Below are 11,434 nucleotides of genomic sequence, written 5' to 3' on the forward strand. Positions count from 1 at the left end.
GTATAGCAGAATGTTTTCGCTAGTGTTGGTATGGGAGCTTAAGTTTCCCATATCTTGTGGTAAAATTCAATATGCTCTAGCTGGGTTATGGTGGTAAAATCTCATATGCTCTAGCAAGGGTGCATGATTATTTAGAAAATCCAATATCACCAAACAAGGCCTTTGTTCTCTATTTAACATGTAATCAAGAAGAAAAATTCTAACCATTTAGTTTATACTCTTGACGCTTATACATTAACTTCATTTATTGTTTAATCAAACAACATCAAATAAATTGTAAGGTTATAAAGTCGAGGTTAAACATCTAGTTACTAAAAATGTATTTCTTTTTATTGATTTGCTCGCAAATAAGAAAAAATTTGAATAAAGTTTTACAATTAAACAAAAACAAAAGACTCATCAACTAAAGTTCAAAGGAAAGAGGTTCAAGGAACCTTGTTTAAAATGCGTTCAAATTTAGTGAAAAAACTTAGGTGGCTTTCGTTTTTCCTATCCTCGTCTGAGCTGCCCAAAGTCAGAACACCCAAACCCCAAAGCCTTACATTAGCAACTGATTATTCACGTCAGTTGCTAATATAAGACATTTTCACTCTTTTACATGTGAAGAAGAAACGACCGGGAGGGATGGAAAATGGTCTGGTCCCAAATCCTCTATGTTAATCAGTCGTGAATTGCATATTATTTGCCCGTGTATGGTGTTTTTAATCTTCACGACTTCTCATGAAACCTGAGGCTTTGCAAGGACACATCGGCATCATGGACACTCGGAAGAAATTTCTCTCCTCTGAAACATGTTATGTTGTTACTCATGCTTTCAATCTGTCTTGGAATTAATCAAATTAAATTTTGTTTAAGTATATAAGTTTGCTAAATTTATATCTGAAATATATTTACTAAAAAGGTAATTAAAGTACAAAGTTCGAATATAAAAATATAAAAATCGAATTTATCTGTCACATAAAGTAATTAATATTATCTTCTATCCCATTGACTAGATTAACCTCTAGGTGTTTCACAATTGGCCTGGAAAACTGACTTCGCCAAGATTCCAACTTCCAATGGAGTTTCAAGAAACCGGAAGTTACCGGAGGTGGTGGAATGATTTTATTCGTAATCCTATCATAGGGTGGTAATTTCCTACACGACCGTTACACGACTCAAAACCCGCACGGAAAAACACGACTCGAACCCGCACGATTAATAATTGGGTAATTTTCGGGTCAACCCGTTTATTAAACGGGTCGTGTCAACCTGTATAAGACACACCAACTCGCGAAAAAATGTAGGAAAATAGAGACTTCAAAAAACACACATATGGGGTTTTGAACCCCCTCCATCCTCACTACTCTCCAACACCTTATCCACCATGCTAGATACAACTTTGTGATTATATACTATGCTTTTTGATATTTATAATGTTTTTTTTTCTTTTTTTTTTCTTTCTTTTCCGTCTATCTCCTCCTCTCTCTTTTCTCCTCTTTTTTTTTTACTTCTCTTTAGTTATCTCTCCTCTCTTATTTTTTTTCTTTCTTTTCCTTCTCTTTAGTTTTCTCTCCTCTCTTTTTTATTTTTATTTCTTTCCTTCTCTCTTCTCTCTCTCTCTCTCTATTTTTTTGTTTTCCTTCTTTCTTCTCTCCTCTCTCTATCCTTTTTTTTCTTTCTTTTCCTTATATTTTATCTTCTCTCTCTGTTTTTTTTATTTAAATTTTTTCAGTTGTGACTTTTGTAACATGCATGTTATTATTTATCAACCCATACACGACTCGAAACCCGCACGATAAAAAGACGACCCGAACCCGACATTTACACGCTTATTAAATGGGTTGGGTCTGAATTGAGCATTCTTGACACGCTTTAATATCCCGACACTACACGAACACGATACGACCCGACCCATTGCCAGCCCTAATCCTATGCATAGGGTAATTTCACAATTTGAAATTGAAAAAAAGAAAAAGAAAAATAAGTCATCACCCAAATTGAGCTGGTATGCCATGTGGCAGCTAAGCATTGGGCTCCTTACCATGCCCAAAACGGGTATGCCACGTGGCGCAGCCGCGGGGGTATTTGTGGTTTTTTCTCTTCGAAAAATTCCGCTCGTTCAAAAATTTTCATTTGCATTTGAAATCTATGAAGAGAGAGAGGGAGCAAATTAGAAGAAGCAAATAGCGTAGAGACCTTCTCAGGCTGTGTGTTATGGCTCCTTCCTTTGTGTTTCCCCAAAGCCTGAGAGCCTTAGAAGAAGAACACGAAGACAATCGCCTCTACGCTCGGAACCCGCTCGACATCGCTTCTCTTCGTCCCTCTCAACTCGAAGAGTTCGTCAAAGGTATCTCCCTCTCTCTCTCTCTCTCTCTCACGCAGTTTCACTAAATCTACCGCATTTTCCAATTTTAACATCCGTTTGGTTGCCTAGAAAATTCACCTTCCGAGTTCCAAATTATACTGTTTCACTAGTCCTGATTTTTAAAGAAATTGATGTGCATAAGAAGTGGATCCCTGTCCTATAATTTTCTGGTTCAGTTAATTCTGAATGTTTAGCATTTGGTCACCTCAAGTGTCAAGTCAACCAAGTAGATGCTGATTTTATTGTTAAGGAAACCATAGAAAAAGGTAAAGTGTGGTGGGGATTAGTAAGAAAAGCAGAAACATTTGAAATTCAAACTGAATTCAAGAACATTGAACCAACGAGAATGGATTTAGCTGAATTTTGTGTTTATTTGCTGAATTTATTTATTCTAACAAATACATTTTTTTCCTGGGTTTTAAGCAAGAATCATTGTAACTACTATTGGCTTCCTGGAGTTGGAAATTCACATTTTTTGGCTATATGGAAAATTGATGTATCTGCTTGCAAAACCATGTATGCATGGCTTCTTTTTTCTTTTTTCTTTTTTAAATTCTAATAGGGAAGCAGGACTGAGAATGCGCGTATTCTGATCCCAAATATAAGAGGACAAACAGTCAACTGTATTATCTGATTTAAATGAAATACTCTAATTACAAGAACAACTAAGTATGAGGAGATTAAAAATTTTGCAGTTTTTGAATTTGTCTTCCTTTGTGGCACCAACAGGCATATCCTTTGATCTCTCCGATAAGGAGCTATTTTGTATTGAAGAGCAAGATGTGTTTGATCGTGTGTACTCATTGATTCGGGGTTACAATAATCTACCCCCATCTTGTAAGGTTAATCTTCTAGACAGTCTTCGGTCCAATCTCAGTGTTCTCCTCCCAAATGTTGATTCACTATCACGGGTTTCTCAAGGTCAGGATGATGTCACTCCAGTGCTGGATCGGGTTGCATCACATCGTAATGCTTTTAAAATCTACACATTCTTCCTCCTTACTGTTGTTCTCACAGAGGAGTCCAACATCACTTCCAACAACAATGTGAAGGTGTTTTCTTTTTCCTACAGATCTCTTTATCTCGCTCTCTATTTGTTTCTACTACTTTAACACGGTATATGTTGTGTGCAAGCATGCACACATAAATTTAAATGTTATAAACATGTATATATTGAGTGCGATATTGCCAGTTTTTGTGCCAAGATGTTGAAGCCTTTTGCTTGGACTTAGGTCACAGCAAGTACCAGGAAGAAGCATCCTAAGAACACATGGAATTGGGAGCCACAAAGAGGCCGCATACTTAATTTGATTGCTAATTCATTAGAGATCAAGCTTGCCTTGCTCTTTGGTTCATCAGGCTTGGAAGAAAATTTTATTTCGTTCATTGCCAAGTAAGTTGGATAACTGCTACAATTCAATCAGATTTAGTTTTATAGATTTTCTTTCTGGTTAATTACAAATTGATTTTTTTTTCCTTCTTGATTTGGGGTTTTGTAGAAATGCATTTTCTCTGTTTGAGAATGCTGCACTTTTGAAAGACACCGACACAAAAGATGCTTTGTGTCGTATAATTGGGACTTGTGCCACAAAATACCAGTACATGGCACAATCATGTGCATCGATCATGCATCTAGTTCACAAATATGATTTTGTTGTTACCCACATTGCTGATGCGGTTGCTGGGGCAGAGAAGAAGTATGCAGATGGAAGTCTAGCCAGTTCTCTTATCAGAGAAATAGGGAGGACGAATCCAAAAGACTACATCAAGGATACTGTTGGGGCTGAAAATGTTGGTCGGTTTTTGGTGGAACTTTCTGATCGGCTACCTAAACTGGTGTCTACCAACATTGGCCTCATTGTCCCACATTTTGGTGGGGAATCTTATAAGATAAGGAATGCTCTTGTTGGGGTCTTGGGAAAGCTTGTTGCAAAGGCTTTTCAGGATGTTGAAGGTGAAGTGAGTTCTAAATCTGTTCGTCTTCGAACCAAGCATGCCATGTTGGAAATTTTGCTTGAGCGGTGTCGAGATGTTTCAGCTTATACAAGGAGTCGGGTTCTTCAGGTTTGGACTGAACTATGTGAAGAGCATTCTGTTTCAATTGGCTTGTGGAATGAGCTTGCAGAAGTTGCTTCTGGGAGGTTGGAGGATAAGAGTGCAATGGTTAGAAAATCTGCACTAAATTTGCTTATTATGATGTTACAGCATAACCCATTTGGTCCACAACTTCGAATAGCTTCGTTTGAAGCAACCTTACAACAGTACAAGAACAAGCTGAAAGAGCTTGAACCAGATATATCTTCAGAAAGTGAAAAGAACAGGTTACCATCTGATGATTGTACTACTGGAGATAGCGAGGTTGATGATGCAGATGCAGATGTGACTAAGGAGCAGCAGGACAGTTTGCCTGATAGTTGCTTGCCTGATATGGAACAAAATATAGTGCAGAAAGATGGCTCTGTGCCAGATGTAGGGAACTTAGAGCAGACTAGGGCCTTGGTAGCATCACTTGAGGCTGGATTAAGGTTTTCAAAGTGTATATCTGCCACAATACCAACACTTGTTCAATTGATGGCATCGTCTTCTGCGACTGATGTTGAGAACACAATACATTTGCTAATGAGGTGCAAGCAGTTTCAAATTGATGCCTCAGAAGCATGTCTCCGTAAGATGCTGCCACTGGTATGTTTTTATTTTAACTCAAGCTCTAGAAATAATGATGCAATGTTTTATTTGGGTCAATAATTTTCCTATTTGTTCAATCTCGATTAACAAACTCTAGATTTGATTGTTGGCTGGTTCGTGAGATGTATAGGATCCTAAATGTGTCTCGGCTTTGCAGGTATTTTCTCAGGACAAATCCATCTATGAAGCTGTGGAAAATGCTTTCATTACAATTTATATTAAGAAAAGCCCAGTAGAAACAGCCAAGAATCTTATGAATCTTGCCACAGAATCAAATATTGGAGACCTAGCTGCTCTTGAGTTTATAGTTGGTGCCTTGGTGTCTAAAGGTGATATATCCACTGGTGCGGTATGTCCTTTTCAGTTCTCACAGTCTTGCTTAAGTTTGTTGAAAGCTTCTATTTATGTGATAATAATTTTTTTATTTTGCATGAAAAGATACGCATGTTCTTGATGTTTTCAGCTTGCCAGAATTGACTCTACTATGGGTCTAAAAAGATCAGTTTAGGCAAGTAGAAGCCAAGCCAAGTATTTTCAAGTAAATTATAAAATTGTTTTGGTGGCATGTTTGTAATACCTGGGTTAATATAAAATGTCTACTAACCCAAATATTAAATATGTAAAACTTTATGACTCGGTTGACATTTTAAATAAAGTTATTTTAATAAAGAAAAAAGGGTTTTCCATTCCCCTTTACCAAGTGGGTTCTTATAAAAACTTTGTAGTAGGCTTGCTATCATGTGCAGCTATATTTTCCCTGCATGGTTTAGTCTAAACAAGCAAGTATATGCATACACATAAAATGGAATCCGATTGTGATTTCCACAGTTAGTACAGATGAGGAAAAAAAGATTCATACCAAAAGGCAACCTCAGTATCTATTTTAGAATATGGGTCTATGTTATTTTTTCACATGTTTCAGTGGTGCTTCTCAGTCAACTCAGTTTTGAAATCTTTCACCAATTTTTAAAAGCCAAAAATCTCCTCTCAGTGTTGAAATCTCTTATTCTGTCTCCCCATTATTTAAAGAGCCAACTTTCTTACAAGGTGTTTGTTTTTGCAGATATCAGCATTGTGGGATTTCTTTTGCTTCAACGTAAGTGGAACTACTGCCGAGCAAAGTCGTGGTGCGTTGTCTGTCCTTTGCATGGCAGCAAAATCATCCAGTATAGTTCTTGGCTCTCATTTACAGGACATTATTGATATTGGGTTTGGTCGTTGGGCTAAGATGGAACCTTTACTTGCTAGGACAGCATGCATTGCTCTCCAGAGATTGTCTGAAGAAGATAGGAAAAAGTTGTTGTCTAGTAATGGAAGCCGGGTTTTTAGTATTTTAGAGAGCTTAGTTACTGGGTTTTGGCTTCCAGAAAACATATGGTATGCTGCTGCTGACAAAGCCATAGCTGCTATATATGCAATTCATCCAACTCCGGAAACTTTAGCTTCCAATCTAGTGAAGAAATCCCTAAGTTCTGTATTTGAATGTAGTGGAGGTGAGGAGTTGCAGAGTGAAATCACCAGTGGTAGTGCTGGCATACTTACCACAGTTCAGGTTGCAAAACTTAGTAGATATCTCTTTGTCATAAGTCATATTGCCATGAACCATCTGGTATACATTGAATCATGCCTTCGGAAAGTTCAGAAACAGAAAATTCGGAAAGAGAAGACAGATACTGATCAGCACGGTAACGGTACCCCTAAGGTGAGATTGGTTTTGATTAGAATCATCAATGAAATAGGGTACTGTTATTAGCAACTATTCAGTATTCTTTTCCAAATTGATTGGTGCTATAACATATATTGTACATTTAAATGTTTTTCTTCTTTGGTGCCATCCTACAGGAAAATGGTATCAATGCTGAGCTTGGACTTGCTGCTTCTGAAGATGCACTACTTGACACACTCTCTGAAAAAGCAGAAAAGGAAATAGTTTGTGGGGTTCCACTGACAAGAATTTGATTGGACATTGTTCACAATTCTTGTCAAAACTTTGTAGAAATTTTAGTTTAATGCAAAAGGTGATTCCCCTGCTTTTCTTTGCTTTTCCACAACACTTGAATTTATGATCAAATTCTTTATAATTCAGTCATTACCCTCACTCCTACCCAAAAAGAAAAACAGAGGATTGGCTAGTAGTGTACGTGGAAATGGAAATTTCTTTTGTTTTCTACGACATTTGAATTATGCTAATGAATTCATCCTTTAATGTTTAGTCAATATTAGAAAAATACCTTTCTGGAGGTGATTGAACATATAAGATCATATGTATTAATTTTTATTTTTAATTCCAAAACTTTGGATGGATGTCCTGTATATAGTTACAATATAGTATGTGTGTATCTATTATTATTATTATTATTAAAATTTAGACAGTACAAAGTGCACTTCTGTATAGTTTGTATGTTCCTAGTTATATCTTCTTCTTCTTTTTTTCATTTATAACTAATTCAATAGATTGACTAACTGCCATATCCTTTCAGTACCCAGAACTACAAGTGTCTGCAATGCTTGCTTTATGTCGGTTTATGATTATTGATGCAAATTTCTGGTGAGATCTCTCTCTCTCTCTCTCTCTCTGTTGGTGGGCATGGATTCATTTAGAACATTCAAACATGGTCTCTGACTTGTAAGTGTAATTTCCAGTGATGCAAATCTTCAGCTTCTCTTCACAGTCGTGGAGAGTGCGCCATCAGAAATTGTTCGTTCTAATTGCACTATTTGTCTTGGAGACTTGGCTGTTCGGTTCCCTAATCTGTTAGAACCATGGACAGAGAATATGTATTCCAGGCTACAAGACCCTTCAGCTTCTGTTAGGAAGAATGCTGTTTTGGTGCTTTCACACCTTATACTAAATGACATGATGAAGGTTTGAAGGGCTTGGCAATACTGCTTCTTCTTTTATTTTGCTATGATAGGTGGTCTCTAATTTTGGCTATTTCTTGATCAGGTTAAAGGCTACATAAATGAAATGGCTGTACGATTAGAAGATGAAGATGAGAGGATTTCAAACCTGGCAAAACTGTTTTTTAATGAGTTATCTAAGAAAGGTAAACTTTGATATGCATCCAGTTACTCTGTTTTGACACTATCATTTATCTTTTGTTCTTGTAGAATTTCCTTCTAGATAAAGAGTAAGGTTTTTCCACCCCAATTTTTGCTACAGGTAGCAATCCTATATATAATCTGCTTCCAGATATACTTGGAAAGTTATCCAACCAGAATCTGAAGAGAGAGTCTTTTTGCAACATTATGCAGTTCTTGATTGGTTCCATCAAGAAGGTACAATTTATTTCAGTTTGGTTCCTTTAGCAATTATTTGTTTCCTATTAAGGTATTATGTTATTTGGGTATTTCTCCAGGACAAGCAAATGGAAGCTCTTGTTGAAAAGCTTTGCAATAGGTTTAGTGGAGTTACAGGTATTCCTTCCCCTTTTTTTGAAAAAATATTATGATTTGGTAGTTCTTTTTGTGTTGCCAATTTTGAACTTATGGCAGTCATACAATTTAGGGTGCAAAATGATAATGACCTTTATTTGTGTTAAGCATATGCTTAGTGTATAGCATTATTTGATCATCGCAAGTTTTCACATTTACCTCGTTGACTGTTCCTGATGAGACAGTGATTTGTGAAACCTGGTTTTTTCAGTTTTCCCTTTGGTTTGTTTTGTTTAAAAGAGGTGTGCGTACTTAAGTATGGACTTCATCAGCGATGTGTGATGCTTATTCCCCTTCTATTTGTGGGCTGCAGGGCCTTCTAGAAAGTTGAAGGGAAAATAAACTGTAGTATGTTTATTATCCATGTCTGTTTGAGTCTTATTTCCACATGATAAAGCTTAGTAATGATATTCCAAGACCAGAAGGCTGTTACAGTATTCCCTGGTTTAGTTGATGAGGCCTGTTATATGTAACATCATGCCTAGGATATGGAAGCTACTAACACCCTATCTGTAATTATTGTTTTCTGAAATGTCAGAGCAACACTTTTTCGTGTTTTTCTTCAACAATTGAAGTCTGTTCCCAATGCTGTCTTAGGAAATTGAGTTATTGTTGATGTTTTCCATTACTCAAATTTCTCACTAAAGGTAGTTTTTTTGGTTTTGGGCCACTCTATTGCTGCAGATATCAGACAATGGGAATATATTTCTTATTGCCTATCTCAGCTGGCATTCACTGAAAAGGGAATGAAAAAACTCATAGAGTCATTCAAGACATATGAACACGTCCTATCGGAGGATTCTGTGATGGACCATTTTAGAAACATAATAAACAAGGTATTGAATCGTCTCCTCTTATAGAATTATCAAATCTTCTTCTGTTCTCTTTTTCTTACAATTGTTCTGAAACAGGGCAAGAAGTTTGCAAAACCAGAAGTTAAAATGTGCATTGAGGAGTTTGAGGATAAGCTGAACAAGTTACACTTGGAAAAGAAGGAACAAGAAGTGACAGCAAGAAATGCCCAAATTCATCAACAAAAGATCAGCAGCATGGAAGGTTTTGTGGTTACTAGCAGCGCTGGTGATGCTAGTTCAGAATCTGATATTTCTGAAGGTTAGTGCAATCAATTTATGCTTAATCAAGTTACTGTAATAACCAATGGAATTGGAATATAATTATAAGCACGAAATCAACTTATGCTTGGTGTTGATTATGCTTTGGTGCTCTAATATCGAATTATGATAATTTCTGAAGAAGCTTCCAATTCTGAGGATCAAACACGATAGTTGGTCCTTCAGACTTCACAGTTTATCAAGGTGTTCAAGATTTTAGGATTGTTTTATTCTTTGATGGATGTCGTTGCTGTGGCATGCTGAACTCAGTGGATGTCGTACTAAAGAATTTGTTCCATGCATGTTTTATGCTTCTGAATTTCTGTGGTTAGTGTCTAACCTTGGGTATTTGGTATAGAAACAGATGGGGAAGTCGTTGATCCTTCTATTGAAGGGATGACCAAGTCTGTAGATGAAATGTCAAAATCTAGACTTGTTAAGTCAAAAGAATATTCCGGTACTTCTAGTGAGTTGACAGAATCAGAACCAGGGGATATTGAAGTTCAATCGCCAAATGTTAACATAAGAGGTAGTTTAAGTAAGCAACCGTAGCTTTTTCTTAACATAGTTATATTGTACATTTGCACTAAACTGATGATATGACAGGGGCCTCAAAATCCAAAGCCAAGAAAAGCAACGCGAAAGATAAAAGAGGTCATACTTCTGCATCCACGAGAAGTAATATCAGGACAAAGCAAAGGTATGATTTTATTGTGTTTGCTCTGTCGTTGCATGTGGTTGATGATGTATTCTCAAAAACACATTCATTTTAGTAAATCAAAGCGGCTTTCTTGAAGATTGATGTTAAGTTTTTCTATACAAAACATCAAGATGTATGCATATAAGGATCGGGAATATAAATTGTGAAATTCATCAAATAAGCCATGACTGGAAGGATATATTCTCTTTACACCCATAGCTTTCAGTTTAAAGAATGAGTGTTTAATTAGTGATATGACATAATGCATAGAATTGCTTGCACGGCTAGCTTGCTACTATTCAAATTGATTGGTTCAAAGCTTGGAAACTAATAGTGGGGATAGTTAAAACATTTTGACGGATTCTTTGTTTGCATTTAAGTGAGAAAAACGCTTTTACAGGGTAACCATATAATAATGAAGAAAATGAAAGGCAAAAACGCTTTTTGAAAGTTAAAAAAAAAAAAAAAAAAAAAAACAGAAGGGGCATTTAACATATCTTTATCATTTTGCAGGTAGAGTTGTACAGAGTGGGTTTGGATGAATCATTCTTCTGAGCAGAAGCAAGAATCTCTTTTGCAGTTGAGTTGCTTGAAGTGTCTGTAATGTTTAGGGTAATATTTTGGCTGCATTAGCACAAACACAAAAGAAAGAAACAAGATAACCAAATTTGTGTAAGGTAACAGCTATCTGGAGAGAGATGATCTTTTGTACAACCAAGCTAGCTCTGCTTGATTCTTGTATAGGCGAGTGAAGGCTTATATAATCCACTACTACTAGTCTTATTTGAGATCTCAGTCTACAACAAAATAACATGATTCATAAGTACCCGCATTGGGATTTTGCTACTAGGCAGCATGAACATTTGTTGCTGATATGATACCAAAAATCCTGTCAACAAAAGGATCAGAACTGGATGATATTTTCAAATGCGGCATTTGAGAAACTTAAAACAAAATGATGGAATTGTTAAATATTTGTCAAAGAAGTGGAAATTGTTATTGAATCAATTTTTGTGGATTATTCAACAACCCAAAAGCTTGGTTTATATTTTTTTTTTTATGGCTAAGAGCATTTTCTCCCATGGTGTGATGGCAAAGGGCAAGGGCAAGCAAGGGTAGGCATTATTCACATGAATAGTGCCTGCCATAACAATA

General features: G+C 36.4%; 1 pseudogene across 1 annotated transcript; it reads left to right on the forward strand.

The window, feature by feature from the left end:
* Positions 1-2,143: 2,143 nt before the first annotated feature.
* On the forward strand, positions 2,144-11,020 carry LOC148914865 (condensin-1 complex subunit CAP-D2-like; annotated as a pseudogene). Its single transcript, XR_016122949.1, has 17 exons — positions 2,144-2,329; positions 3,077-3,399; positions 3,580-3,740; positions 3,847-5,029; positions 5,190-5,381; positions 6,096-6,734; positions 6,875-7,050; positions 7,513-7,580; positions 7,676-7,898; positions 7,980-8,079; positions 8,196-8,311; positions 8,392-8,449; positions 9,152-9,303; positions 9,379-9,580; positions 9,938-10,108; positions 10,186-10,279; positions 10,793-11,020. The product of XR_016122949.1 is annotated as a condensin-1 complex subunit CAP-D2-like (transcript).
* The last annotated feature ends 414 nt before the right edge of the window (positions 11,021-11,434 follow it).

This window comes from Prunus mume, linkage group LG8 (assembly GCF_029339155.1).
Source record: "Prunus mume cultivar Tortuosa linkage group LG8, ASM2933915v1, whole genome shotgun sequence".
NCBI classification, from domain to species: Eukaryota; Viridiplantae; Streptophyta; class Magnoliopsida; order Rosales; family Rosaceae; genus Prunus; species Prunus mume.